At 45.4% G+C, this 15,627-nt stretch overlaps 1 protein-coding gene across 1 annotated transcript in view; it reads right to left on the minus strand.

The window, feature by feature from the left end:
• Positions 1-15,627, minus strand: part of PPFIBP1 (PPFIA binding protein 1) — a 101,693-nt gene that overhangs the window by 73,021 nt on the left and 13,045 nt on the right. The window lies entirely within an intron of this gene.

Consider the following 15,627-nt stretch of genomic DNA (forward strand, 5'->3'; position numbering starts at 1 on the left):
AATTCCAAATAATTCCCAGCAGCATTATTTCTCAGTATCTCTACATTACACAGTTGGCCTGTGCCTGCCCTTGACCTCTCCAGCTGATCACACACATATAGCACAAAACAAAGGTGAATAATACCTGGCAAGGCTTCCTTCTCACTACTGCAATCCAAACAAATCCCAAACAAGCACCCAACATTGCTGAACATTTGAAAATCAGGGTGTGAAGTAAAGCCAGTGGAAGTCAGAGCAGCCCATAGCACTGGACCAACTCACTCCCAACAACTATTCCTGAGTCTCTTTACTGTGACTATTTTGGTAAATCAAAGATGTTCTCTGTTCCTGTGGTTTGACAGGAAGTTTTTATCTCGGATACTCCCATCTACAGACTGTGCACAGAAGAGGAGCTATTTGGTATGGGAAATCTGACAGAACTGTTACAAGAGAAGGTTCTGGGTAGGCTTTGAATCTGAAATGCAAAAGGGAAGTTTGGGGAATAAAACTTCAGGCTAATAACTAAAAACTTCCAAACCTATGCAGTTACATGAGCTCCCATTAGAAGAGGCATAAGAATAAGTGACTCAAATACAAATGCTCAGTGAAATATGGTCAGTAGAAGGATAGAAACAACCAGTGTACCCCCACCTGAGACACTTCACTGGCACACTGAGACACTGCTCTCCAAACAAAAATCATGACAAGAGCAAGAGCAGGAGTTTAAGACAAGCAAGTAACATGACTGGAAAGCAAAGAATCAGCTCAAAAATGTAGGAATAAAGTAAAGGCACACTGACTAGTTGTTGACTTGTGGCAACAAACTGCAAATATCCAGAGGTTATAAACTGGAAGAGAGAGAATTCAGCCCTTGTATGACTGGGAGGAAAAATCCCCCAAATATTTCCAGGTACAGTTAAAAGCTATAATAGATGATCTCAAGGCACACATATTATTGGGTGCTTGTTACTTCTCAGAACAGTTTTTTAGAGTACATTGAACAAAACCACCAGGGGAAAAAAATGACAAAGAACTGAGCAGGACAGAGGAGCCTGTGCAAGCAGACTCTGTCACAGGACTAGGGCTCCAGGCTATTGCAACAGACTAATTATGCACTGAGCCCTGTGCAACACAGGGAAAAAACATCTGCCAGATGGAAAAAGACACAAAATGTGGTAGGCGGGGCAAAAAAAACATTTGAGGTTTCTATAAAGGGCACTGCAGAATGTCATGTATGAAACTGCAAAGCCAGGGAAAAGAAGTTAGTTAACGGTGTTATTTTAAGCCTGCCTAAAGTAATATGAAGGGCCGAAATGGAAAACCTATAATTAGATGGAGGTTCTCCCCTTCATTACAAATATCTGACTGGAGCTGAGGCTCCCAGATTGACAGGACCTTTGGGATGGCTGTTGCCTGGGCTGCCAGGACACGCAGGCAGCAGCTGGGCAGGGGCAAGGAGACGTGGAGCACAGCCGCCGTGGGATCCTGCAGCTGCACCTTTGGTGTGTGGGACTGGCCACCTCTGCCTGCCACAGCTGGCCTGGCCCTCCTGCTGCAGCCACCAGCGCTGCCCCAGCTCCCTCAGAGGCCTGTGCAGCACAGGGAAGCCCCAGCAGCTGTTCGGAACCAAGCTCCCTGCCAGGTCCGTCTCCCACCACACTGCAGGAGACTCACACTCCCCACGAGGGCTGTTCTCCACACTGACTTGCCACTCCCAGCACGGATGGCAGCACCACAGCTATGCCCAAGCCTCTGCAGCACCACTATTTTGGTAAATCAAAGATGTTCTTTGTTACCGACAGCAAGTTTAGTCATTTCCTTCTCGACACAGTCAGAGCTACACACTCAGCCCACACCTCGGGCAAGATGTACGGCCACTGGCTGCCTGATGAGGAAGGGAACGTGTCCCTGCATTCCTCAAAAGGGAACAAACTGCCTCAGACCCTGGCAACACAAGGATTCAGTTTGTTCCCAAGGCTGCTAGGGAAGTGGGCTTCATTTCCCACTCCCCCGTGTCCTTCCTTCCTCAAACTCAATTTAAGTTTGACTAATGAACTTCCGGGGCTGGTTCTGGCTGGGATAGAGTTAATTTTCTTCACGGCGGGGAGCATGGGCTAAATTTTGGATTTGTGCTGCAAACAGTGGGGACAACACAGAGATGGTTTAGCTCTTGCTGAGCAGGGCTTGAACTGAGCCAAGGCCTTTTCTGCCTCTCAGCCCATCCCAGTGAGGGGCTGGGGGTGCACAGGGGGTTGCAAGGGGACAGAGCTGGGACAGCTGACCCCAGCTGACCAAAGGGACACTCCAGACCTTATGGCATCATGCCCACTATATAAAGCTGGGGGAGGGTGCTCAGAGTGCTGCCATTTGCCTTTTCAAGTCACTGCTACCTGTGATGGGGCCCTGCTCTTCAGGGAATGGCTGAACACCTCCTTGACCATGGGAAGTGGAGAATGAATTCCTTGTTTTGCTTGTGTGCACAGCTTTTCCTTTCTTTATCCCCACCCATAAGCTTTGTCCCTTCTACCCTTCCAACACTCCCCCTGATCTCACCAGAAAAGGAGTGAATAAGTGACTTTTTGGGGTTTAGTTGCTGGTTGGGGTCAAACTCCAACACTACCCTAGCAGACACCCTCTAACCCTCAGCTAAAGAAATCTCTCTTGCACACCCTGACCTCTGAAGAGTATTTACAGAAGTATTTCCTACAGGACTGGCTGTGATGTTCATCCCAGCACTTCTCCAGCCTGACCACGGCACAGGACACAGAGATCCCGGGGGCTTCACCCCGTGCCCTGCATTGGGATGCCAGGAAGGCTGACAGCCCCCAGGAAAAGTCTGGAGTTCAGAACAGAGAGTGAAACCTGGGACTTGTTGGGACTTCTGGGAAAGGGTGGGGCTTTTCTGGTTTAACTGGAGGGTCAATTATCATCCAAGAACAGGAGCTGAGGGAATAGCTGCTCCCATGTCACACACAGCCTGACCTGAGGGCACACTGGTGGCCGGGGGCTCTCCAGCCTTGACAGCAAGAGCAAAGTCTGCCACCGAGTTCAATCCAAGTTCACTTCCAGTATGAAGAAAACAACCTCCCAGAAAACCACTCTCATAACCAAGAGTCAGTTGTTAGGAATGATCATTTAACAAGAGCAGGACTAGGCAAATCAGGTGAGAGTTAATTGGGTTTTTGCTTTCATAGGGAGAACATCACAAAGTATAAACACCCTGGGGGAACCTCACCAGTATCCCTAGGAAAGAAAGGTGCACAATATGGTTTTCTTTTTCTTTTCCAGACTCTAATTTCTTAACCAGGAAGAAAATGCAAATCCTAATCCCACAATTTTACATGTTCAGCAGTAATATTTTGCCTTGCCAATCAAATGTTTTCTGCAACAGCCACCCATTTCTTTTTCGAATCCAAGACGCCCAACTGCATGCAATTAATTACACACTGTGTGAATTTAAACAGAACACAGCCCTGTGCTCAAAGACCTGAAAAAATCACATGTTGCACTCTGTTTAGGGGCACAGCTTAACAAGAAAGTTAAGGCAGCACTATTTCTTTGCTTTGTGACTCCTAAGAGCTTTGTTTCAGGAATATTTCCAGAAGAATGCAAGAGCACTGCAAGCAAATAGTCTGATTCATGTCTGTTCTTTACAAGATAAAAATAAAGATCTGTTTTGCCTAATAATTTCTGATCAACTAAAGCAAGGCTTTGAGATACAAGATCTGAAAGAGCTCCTGCTCTTTACTAAAAGCTAAAAAATTACTCTAACATGGGACCCGGGTAGTCACAGCACAATTCACATTACTGCTCCTTCCCACACACTTGCCTCATGTCTGTCTGTTTGTGTTTCAATTAAAAAGCTACTGTGACATTCTTCCTACATTTTAAAAAGAAATTTCCACAAGAAACAGGATTCAAAATTACTAAGGAAAAATTATTAACATATACAATTCGAAGGAAGTCACTGATGCAAGCTGATTTGTGTCCAGCTATCTTGCCTTGGAAAGGTGGGAAGAGGATTTAAAGCCAAAGGAGCAAAGCAAGCAAGAAACACTGACAGTCTGAATGATCTGGAGAGTTAATGGTTTTCCGTGGAAAAAGCCATTGACAATGGCTCGATTTTTTGTAAAAGGCCTTTGGGCAAAGGCTGGTTTGAATCTGAATGGAAGCAATCAGGACTGCAGCTTGAATGATTTCCTCACATCTCTATACACCATCCATCCATGCCAAATATCACCCACCAACACAGCCTCCTTCACCTTTAAGTCACCCTGTCCCAGGATGCATTTTTCAGTCCCTGCAGACCATGCAGCAGATACCTTATTTATGCTGGGATAGGCTAGCTGCACTCAGACAAATTAGGCAAGAACAGAAAACACAGATGTTTCAGCCCTTATCTTTATTTTTAGTTTCTGGAAGGCCGCAGACATTTTGACACAGACAAAAATCACACAGCATCCACAGTAACAAGGCAGTCTGGTTTGGGGTCTTACTGCACCCACAGCTGAAACCCAAAACTTGTGCATTTACAAGTGCCAGCCCTGAGCTTAAAACACAAGTTTTGATCCAAACCCAGGGGGTCTGGCACAACTGAACAAAACTAACCACAGCATTAACTCCAGTGACCCAACCAGCTGATAGCTCATACAACATTTCCCACCACAAAACAGCACATTTGAACAATGTACATGCACAGAAGTCACTGAATCCACACAGCAGCATTGGAGGATACAGACAACACAGCCAACTACCACAGCAAAGAAACACTTTCTGGAAGCATAATAAAATAGTCTGAATAATCTCATGAGTCAGAGATGAATAACACAAGATAGGCCATTCAATGAAGTACTTGTAAGACCAGCAGCAAGAACAAACTGCAGAAGGTTTAAAAAAAAGCTTTCAAATTACTGACTGATCAGATATTAAGTGAAACTAGATGTGATTTACTCAAAGAAAAAATATGACTAATCTATGACTAATTTTATATTAATCACTGTGTCCATCTCGGAACTGGAGTGCCACTGCATGCAGTTCCTGTCAGCTGTGAAAATGCAGATGTTAGCTGATGGAAGATGCAGAACTGTCTGAAAAACATGGAAGACTACTTCATTCATTTAACTGAAGATCTCATGCCCCAAACCCCATGTTATTGAAGCAGGATGATGATAAGTCTGTGGAATCAGATATGAGAGAATGACAGATCTGAGAGTACCAAGTGCTGGTGCTGTTCTCCCCTCAGTGTTGTGTCACGTTTGCTGACAATGAGGTGACTAAAGCCATGGATCCTGGTAATCAGACAGCTGTTAAAGCAGCAGAGGCTGCAAGAGCTCTGTTAGAGGAGACTGATTTTTCTTTAGGACAAGATACCACAGTGAAGCACTGCTATCACTAAATGAACACAGAAAGATCATCAAAGTGTTATCTCTCTCAGGCACCAGTTTGGTTCTATTCCACTACATATGCTAAAGAGCCAGGAAAAGCCTCCATGTCCCTGATCCCTTCAACCCTGGAAAAATCCATCAAATGCAAAAGGCACTGCTGTATCAGTGGTGTTCATCTCCTAAACCTCACTGGTGTTACCTTTGCTTTCTGTCTTCCTTCCCAACTCTGCTCAAAATAAGCACAAGATATTCCTTGACAAAAAGGCATCAGGCTCTCACATAAGGTTCCCCATACCACTTTCCAGGAACATGCCTGCCCTTCAATTACCCTTAATTGTTCTGGGCATCCTTCACATTCACAGCAATACTTTGACATTCCTCAAAGGAACTTACACAGCTCCAATCACCACAAGCTTACAGAACCCTGCTATTGAAGCACACACAGCCCAACTCTGTGTTTCCAGAGCTGGGAAGTGAGGATAAAGCATTGCAAGAAGCAAAACCCAAAAGCACTTACTAAGAAAAAGAACAAAACAACATCCTTTTGCTGCTGTCAAGAGGAAACAGCCAAAGGATTAGAGTTAAAAACCCTAGAAATTAGTTTCAACTTAACTAGATGTTTTGCCAGCTTTAAATAAGTTTTATACCTGTATTTTGCTTTCTCTCCATGCAGACATTTGGGTTATTTCAGCCCTTTTAAGTTGGTTACATGCTAATACACATACACACAACAGGATTCAGCTGTTGTGCTTTCATATGCACTGCAAATGATCCTGAAAATAACATTTCTACTAATCACATTGTTCCACACAGTTTTAAAGCACATGATTGCAGAATAAAACCTTCAGCACATATTTCTGGCCTGGAATCTTAAGGAAATTAAGCTTATGTGGTAGTGTTGTTTGTCAGTCCTCACCCTATTAAATTTTCTACTTGCTTGTCAGTTTTGACCACATTCGGCAGAAAGCAAAGAGATCCAAACAGATGTCACATTCCTACACCTTTGAGGGAAATTATTGTACAGGTAGAGAAGATACATCCAAATCAGGCTCTCACAGGATCAGATTCTGCTGCAGGAACTCAGCAATTCCCTCCTTTGGCTGCTCCATCAGCAACCTCAGGGCAAGTCCCAGGGCCACCAGTGGCAAATATAGTTAGTCCCACTTACTAATTTTATTCAGGAATCTGCTTTATAACTAACCTATTACAGCACTTTAGTTAAAGAACAAACAAGGATGTTGCCACCAATGTTAAAAACTATTTCGCTACCAATTAGAGACCATTATTCTCAGAGGAAACACTTCATTAGCTTTCAGTCTGCCCTTTTTTAAAGAGGTCACTGTCTTGCAACAATAGAAAAAGCAGCTTTTTGCTCAGACAAAATAGCAAGAAGGCAGTACATGAGACAGAAAAGAAAGATGCAGGCAGAGTACAAGACTCAGGGGCTAAACAAGATGCAAAGTCATTTTCCACTTCTGGACCACCACTCCAAATGCATACCAATTACTCAGCAAGTTAGAAAGTCACCAGCAGCAGCTTCCTCCCAAGCTTTCCAGGGTCATAATATGCAAAACCACATCCCCTACTTGTCAGAGGGAACTTCAGCCAGCCTCCAGACAGGAAGACAGCGACAACAGCTGCACTGCTCCTGCAAACCCCCCAGGTCAACAGCAAAACACGTCCCAACGGCAGCCTGGAGAAAATGCTGGTCCTGCCAGGAGCACAGATGTGTCCTGTGATGAGAGGATCTCTCTCCAGTTGGGATAGTCTGGCTCCACTTATTAATAGCAGTGCTGGCATCCACAGCCCAGGGCTCTGAGCCAAGCACTGCAGTGTGTCAGGAGCAAGGTGGTGAGACTTATGGAAAAGAGCTTCCAAACACTGGGCCTGGGAACAAGACAGAGTCTGGGCACAAAAGTAAAGTTACCCCACAAAAACAATAAGCCTCAAATCACAATGAATTTCAACTAACTAAATTCATTGTACCATATCCTGAAACAGAGACAGATGGGTATATCAAGGCCAGGCTAGATGGGGCTCTGAGCAACCTGGGATAGTGAGAGGTGTCCCTGCCCACAGTAAGGGGCTGGAACCGGATGATCTTTGAGGCCTCTTCAAACCCAAACCAGTCTATGATTGTATATCTGACCCCAGAAAGCAGCATCCTCACCTATGAGCTTTCCACTCAGCTTAGTCCAATAAACTCTCCTACTTCATCCACCCAGTTTTCACTCTCGTGGAAGAACAAGCCCTAGCCACCACAGCAGCCAAGCAGAAACCAGCTCGGTGAGAGCCACTTTCATATTTCACATGGAATGTGGATAAGTAAGTATTCCATACTTAACTGGTTGGTTTGTTTTGTGGAACAGCAGTTGTTTGTTTCTTTAAGGAAAGAGGTGAGCTTTGCTTAGACTCCAAAATGAAAGGTCAGATGTGAAAGAACTACTTAGAAGATGCTGAGGGTAAACAAGTGCACCATTAAGTATTTGTTGTGTTATATCTTCATTTAGAAATCACCTAATAACCATCTTTCCCACAGGGAAGAGCTAATATTAGAAGCAAGATACATCCCACACAAGGATGCTTCTATTAAACATCCCACAAACAGATGTTCCTAGACCCTAACAGTTCACCCAAACAGATTTTTAATTGCTGCGTAAAATTTGGGAGACAGCAAAAAACACTTCAGTATCACTTAAACTGATTATTTTCCAACAGGGAAACTGGGGAAGGGACAATCATTAGGAGAGGCAGTGGAGCACAGGGAGATCGTTCCCTGTGCAGAAGGGCTGGGTGAAACCCAAGCCTCTCACTGGAAGGCTGCAGGGTCTGTCCCTTTAGCCAAACCCAGGAGCACGTGCTGCTGTCCCATGGAGGGGATGGTGGAAGCAATGGAGATGGGAGAAGGTCTTTCCAAAAGTCTTTTCAGGGCAAGCCACCACCATATCTTTCACCTCCTGCAATCCAAACCCACCGTCATCACTGTCCACAGTCATTTGGTCTCACTAGAGACCCCACCACACACAACATGAGAGAGTGATTCACTGATTGGGCTTCTGTCTCAGTTCCTTTTATCCTGAAATTTCCTCTAAGAATCCTATAAACTTATGAGGGGAGAAAACAGCCTTCCATATCTGACTAAATAGTAAAACCCAGCTCCTGCTTTATCTACAGGGCAAGTCATCACTCGCAAAAACACTGCAACAACTTTGATTTCCATGAAACCCCTTAGCTGCAGAGCTGCAACACAACCTGCACTTCCCACACATTCCTTGTTTACTAACCTTAGGTACCTAGCATCTCTCTAACCCAGCAAAGACAAGGTCTAGGAGACACTGAACTGGCACCCTCTTCTGAATGTGGGGCTCTGCAGGTCAAGATGAGCATTAAGAGAGGACTACATCAACACAGTGCTCTACAGATGAACCAGGTCTAGATGAACCAGGAGAACACAAGAAAGGAAGTGCAGGGAAGAGAAGGACAAATTGGGAAGATCTCTATGAGCTGTGTGTGCAGCAGGGCACAACTTGCCCCATGGAGATGCCTGCTGCCTCTCTTCTGCAGAGAAGGCATCTCAAGCACAGGGCTCCCACATGCAACACCCCATTGCTTTTTAATTCATGAGTTCCCTCCCTGCCCTTCATGCAAGCTGGGGACCTGCAGGCTGAGATCACCTCCTGCAAGATGGAATTACGGAAAGAGCTTCCCACAGGTCCTCATTAAACCCCAGTAATCCTCAGAGACATGGCAGCAATGCAGCTGGTGATAATGCATTTCCCCTTTCTGCTTTCATCACTGATTATTACTCATTAGGGCACTTATAATCTTTACATAGAGTTCTTTTATGTAGCCCAATTTGCTAAGAAGTAATCACTCTCCTCCTCCTCTGGTAATACAAAAGAGGGCTGTAAAGCGATTTCATTTGCTGTTTATTCCATGGCTCTCCTTCCCAGAAGTTTCTTTCAGATGTTCAGTGTGAAGCCAGATACATTTGATCATTAGAAAATGTCTGAGACAAGCTCTACGTTTTACCCACTTTTGTGTGGAAAAGATGAGTAATTTAGGAAGCTTTACATCTCTGAGTTTACTTGGAGTTGCTTGCCAAAAGAAATCCATTAAAGAAATCCTTCTTAAAAAAAAAAAAAAACAAACCAAAACAGCACTGTAGCACTGAAGAATTGAACTCTCCAGGCAGAGCAGGGTAAATGGAGTTTACCTGCTGCTCAGAATGAGCACAGGACAGGAGAGCAGGACAGCCACCACACCACATGCCACAGGAGAGCAATGCACTTGTGTGTCAGCCCAGAGCTGTGGCTCCAGAATCACTGCCTGGTGCACTCCAGCACGCTCTGGCTTCTGCCTTCATGTTCAGGGCTCTGCTGCCAGCCCGTTCCAGGGCTCCAGCACATCTCTTCACCTCATTGTTACAGGCTTCCCTCAGGGAAAGCAACAAAAGACATCCTAAACCCAGAGCAGCTATAGACTCCAGTCCTGTGCGTGCAATCCAGACTTTAAAGATCCATCTCACTACAGCTTTTCCAACAGTTCTTGGACAATAAATATGCTGGATGCTGAAAAGCTCACTGCTGAAATAGTTCTGAAATAGTGCACTATCTTGCACGGACTACCACTCCCTACAAGTTAGTTGAAAACAGGGAATACAGATTTGTATCCAGCCTTTCCTGTCATCCAAGAGTGTTCACCACAGATTATTTTGCTTCTGGATGAGTCCAAGTCCTCGCTGAGCCCTCAAAATTTCTGTAAACACTCACCAAGGAAGAGAAAATGAATGACTGGATTGCAGCACCTCATGACACACAAACCTCAAAGCTTTAGCTGTTTAAAACCACCCACACCAAGCAAAGGAATAGGCTGTAGTTACAAACTCCAAACAGCAAATATGGTACTATTTAAGACAAAAGGGAGAAAATGTTTTTTAAGAGTAGAACAATTCAGGCAGTTGGTATTTGCAAAAGCCTCCTTCTACACACCTCTATGCTTCTGTTTCCAAACAGTCTTTCCATACTGCAATGAATTTTGTATAATTACTAGCTAGGTACTGAGAAACTTAATTGTACTGCATTAATAATAGAGATTTTGACTTCCTATCCAAAGGCTCTACTACTTTTAATTAAACTTGTACATTGTAACCTTGTTAAGCTTATGCAAATCCAACACTGTGAAGTTGGGTGTAATAAACCCAGAGGTAATACTGGAGCCTCCATAGGATGCTGATACAGAATTCAAAATAAGCTTTGTTAGTAGAGACAAAAGCAAACAAACACACCAGAGCATGGGAGATGGTTTTGAAAACTGAACTTTGCCCAATCCATCCTCAGTGTGTTTTCAAAGGGTCAATGAGCCACTACAAATCTCCTCAACTCCTTGTTCAAGACAAACAACAGAGTTTTCCATCAGATTTGCAGCAGATTGAGGATTGCAGCTGATTTCCCACATGGCAGGCATGCAAACCACAGGAGCCAAGTGAGGTAAGACCCAACAGCACTGTAAAGTCAAGGAGGGAAGAGAGCATTGAACAAAGATAGGCAGGGGAGCCTGCTAACCCAGGCCACTCTCTGTCTGAGCACAAAGGAACCAGGTTTGATTCAAAGGACACTTTTTACAAAGTCATAGCACTGACTTAATGGAGCACCACTTAAAGCCAAGGCTGGATCAGTCCCAGAAAGCCAAGTTCTGATGTTTACACTTGCATGTCATGAAAGCAGAGGGAGAAGGTGCCACAGGAGGGCTAAACCAATTTTTAATGTTTTCCAAGTCCTTTCATGTCAGTCACAGATCCTTTACAGTCAGTGTTGTGGAGATGCAGTCAGTCCCAAACCCCGAGGGAGAATGATCCAGAAATGCCTGTGCCCACTGATTCAGCAGCTGGAGCTCTCTGCTGCCCTGAACAGCTGCAATTATGCCCAAGATGATGTCAAGGGGCAGGGTGGGGTGGGAAAAGGAAGAAAGGTGGCTGTATGGCCACCTGAGAGCCCTCCTGAGGATGCCGCCCTTAACCTGGGCTGCAAGGAGAGGTTATCCCCCTGGCTACGGCCCTCCTGCTCCAGACTGCCTGGCCAGGGGCAAGAAGGGCTGTGCTGCAGGCAGGCACATCTGGCAGGCAGCTCCAGTGGGTGAGATTGCTCTGGGACAGGAGGGAACTCTGCTGCAACCCCTCACCAGTTGTCCCCTCCACCTTTGCTTAATCTAAATTTGATGGAACTGATCATTTGGGTGAGGGCAGATATCAAAGCAGACTTTAAGCCTCATGTGGCACTATAGTTGCACTGGCTAAGAACCAATTTTGGCTAAGCATGGGGCTTTCTTGAAAGTGGAGCCAGGAAAATGACAAGTAAAGGGCCATGTGATTGTTGCCACTGATGCTTCTCAGTAGCCATTTCATTACATCACTATTTTCCTAACTAATAAAGGTCAAACTGTATTTTTTTAGATCTGTATTTTCTCTTAAATTAAAGGTATTTTTAAGCCAAGAAGTAGAAAAAATGAGATTTATTTGCCTTACAGATACCACGCCAAACTTAGTTCAGAATTAAAAAAACAAGGAAATCATTATTTCCCCAGCCTCCTTAAAAACGAGAGAGAACAGTGAACAAGAAGCCAAGATTATTAGCGGGCAGAAGAAAAAAAACAACAAACCAAATTGAAGAACGAGAGCAATAAGAGCCTTTGTTCCCAGGAAATCCTTTTAAAGAATTGAGGAGACTCCAAGCAATGCAGCTGTACTTCCTGTGACCTGGAGTGCTCGGTTTGGGAACACTGGCAGGGTCACAGCCTGGGGGCAGCTCGGTACAGCTGAGAGCTCAGCACAGGAGCCCCTCACACCAGCTGGGACATCCTGGGCTGCAGGGGCAGGGAACCACGCAGCTCCCTAGCTGTCCTGCAAAGGGGACCTGCCCAGGTCACACACGGTAGCAGGATTCCCTCAGGACTCACAGCTGGGGCTGCTCAGCCCTTAGAAAAGGCAGCTCCATGAAGACCTTCAAGCACCTTCTGGGGCTACAAGAGAGAGATTTTTGACAAGGACATGTACTGACAGGGCAAGGGGGAATGGCTTTAAACTGAAAGAATATGAAGTTATATTAGAAATAAGGAAGAAATTGTTCCCTGTGAGGGTGCTGAGGCCCTGGCACAGGGTGCCCAGAGCAGCTGTGGCTGGCCTTGGATCCCTGGCAGTGTCCAAGGCCAGGCTGGATGGGGCTCTGAGCAACCTGGGATAGTGGAAGGTGTCCATTTGGCAGGAGGGCTGGAACTGGGTGTTAAGATCCCTTCTAACCTAGGCCATTCTATGATTCCTCTAGAGCAGAGCAGGCAGCAGCAGGAGACAGCAAAGCTCTTGAACAACACCCAGTAAATAAAACACCAACCTCGCTCCCAGGGTTGGGTATTTGTAAGAGAAATATCACTACATGATAATTCAGTTCATGGTGAACTATGCTGCATTAGCATGCTTGCAAGGAAAAGTATTTGGAGATGATACAAGCATCTATCCACACAACAGACTTTATAAAGCACACACAGCCCCAGGAACATCACTTGATGTATTATGGACAGGCAGAGCCACTTCTGAGGCGAGCCAGACTTGTAACAGCCGTGCAGCAGGAGGGGACAGTCCAGGCAAAGGGAACGACAGAACAGGAATGCTAAACTGCTGCAGGACTTAGATAAACACACTGATTACCAGAGAGTTTGTCTACACTGAAGAGCTAATGCCAGCACTCTCCCTGACTTGCCCTCCTATCTGCATCTTGAATTTGAGCACAATGCTTAACTTCAATTGACAGGAGACACAGGCAAATGTTTGATTAAGCACATTTAAGCAGTGCCTAAGCACCACTGCAGGCAACCAACACTCAGGGACCCCAAAACTCTCCAAGTATTCCCCCAATATTTTCAACTCAATTCCATCATACCCTGCGGACAAACTCAGAAAGCAACACAACATTTGTATACATATTTTTATATGTTTGTTTTAAAAGTTTAGTGCTGTATATAATTACAACAGAGCTTTCAGACCCCTTGGCATCCTTAAAAGCACACCTACTGCTATCTAGAGCAGCATTCTTCCTTCGAAGGATGCCCAAGATGGTTCATGTTTGACTCATTTGAGAGGGACCAGCTCCACTGGAACACACAGCTGAGAACACCACGGGAAGAGTGGCCAGACAATCATTCAGTATTTTGGGCACACAAGCCCTTCACTGCCAGCAGGAGTCAAGTTCAATGTATGGGTGAGATCACTAGAGCTTAACTCAGTTCTGAAGGATATCAGCATGATAAAAATGGGAGGAGAGGCTGCCGGTCCCTGAGGAACAGCAGGGGGAGGCAACAGTTGGGCTTGCCCATAGCAAGGAGGCATTTCACCCCAACTGAGACCCCTTGAGCTGGAGCCCAGCCAGAAAGCCCAAATAATGGCCCTTCTGCTCACAAAACCACCCCTGAATTCTGATTGTTCACAAGCTGTCTGGAACACAGTTTTAAACTCATTTAAAATACAATGAGGGGAAAATTTCCTGCTTCTCATCACTCAGAGAAGATATTAAAGCAATGTTTTCTTCATTCCTGCTTTGCCTGGGTTTCATTACTCATTTTCCAGCTTTTTTTGAAACTGACAAATTTTAAAGTACAGGGGTTTTATGTGTAATTTTTTACTTTGTCCCTCCACAGGATGTCATTAGAAGTATGCAATAATTAAGCACTGCATATGCACAGATATGAAGATTTTGCTTTTACCTTGATTAAGTATTTGCTTTGTTTCTTTAAATCACGCAGCTTGTGTCTTTTACAGGAAATTAAATTAACACAAAGTATCTTTTAATAATCATAAGAGCTTTCCAGCAATTCAATTTGCAAAATGACAGACCAGCATTCTGCATCCCAGTAAGCAGTTTATCAAGCTGTTTTGACAGCAGATCTTGTTCAAAGCCTTGTCCAGAAATGTAACACTACCTCCTACTACTGCAGGCGTGCAGTGACAGAAAACAGTTATGAAGACGCAGCCAAGCACAGGCTCTCTCTTCACAACATGAAAATCTGGAAGTCTGTCTCTCTACCAGCTATGACCCAGCCAGGAGCAGCTCTGTGAAGAGAAGTTAACACGGACCTGCTTTATTCTGTTTTCCTGAAAACAAAGCCAGCCCTGCAGTGCCGGAGGCCCCAGCCCTGCGTAGGAGGGAGCCTGGCGGTTCCACTCCCAAAACCTGCATGAGGTCTTGCCAGGGACTCCTCAGCACAGGTCAGCTCACAGGATGCACACACGAGAGGAGGAGATGCAGGGAAAGACGCAGGGAAAGCATCAAGGTATGGAAAGGACTTGAAACCACAAAGTAGCTCAGGGGGAAAGGCTGCAATGAGTCTGTGAGGAAATGCCCCTACCAAACTCATAAAACATGGCCAGGGCCAGCAGCCCAAACCACAGGAAAGGTCTTGCTGTGACACACTGACCTCTTCACATGCCATTTGACTGGCAGTGCCTCCCCAAAAAGTGTTGCTTCTGCTCAGACATGACTTCTGTCTGCCCTCATACAGCACAAAGGCTTCAAGAAGCCAGAAAAAAGCCCTGATAGCTGGAAAGCAGTGAAAATAAGGAAGGCAACTTATCCCAGCCTCAAAGGCAATGAGTGGTGGAGTTAAGAGCCCAGTCTGGCCCCATCCACACAGCAGCAGCTCCAGCATGAGCACAACTGGCCTTTCAGCAAACGCTGACACATGGAGCATACTCCAAACAAATATTCCTCAGGGCAGAAGAAAAACAAAGATGCATCAAGTGAGACTTATGGGATAACTACTTTCACTCCTGGGTTCATGGGCTTTAGCCTATTTTTAGTAAGCTGCCTTTGCAGATGCCAAAATAACATCCTTTCCCCCCTGTACATACACAGCTGGACATGAATCCCCACAGCCTGGCCAGCAGCATCTGCATTCAGCTCCACAGATGTGAATTGCAAGAGGAAGCCTAGAGGGGAAGCCTCCTCTTTGGATCCCCAAACACAAGTAGTCAATGTGGTCCAAGTGCCAAGCAGGTGCCAAGTGCCAGGAGGCACTGCAAACCCCCCAGAGAAGCACAGTTCAAGGCCAGAACAAACTCATCTGCAAAATCACACTGGTCCCTCTCTTGTCTTCACTGCTCCCAGCACACCTTCCTGAGCAGGCACATCTTTGTACACTTTTTGTTCTTTGAGAGGCCTAAAATCCTCATTGGGAGAAATCTGTCCACTCCAAAGACACAAGCCAGCAAAGCCCCATG

Source organism: Melozone crissalis, unplaced genomic scaffold (assembly GCF_028551555.1).
Source record: "Melozone crissalis strain CALT ecotype California unplaced genomic scaffold, PUWL_Pcris_2 ptg000033l_1, whole genome shotgun sequence".
NCBI classification, from domain to species: domain Eukaryota; kingdom Metazoa; phylum Chordata; class Aves; order Passeriformes; family Passerellidae; genus Melozone; species Melozone crissalis.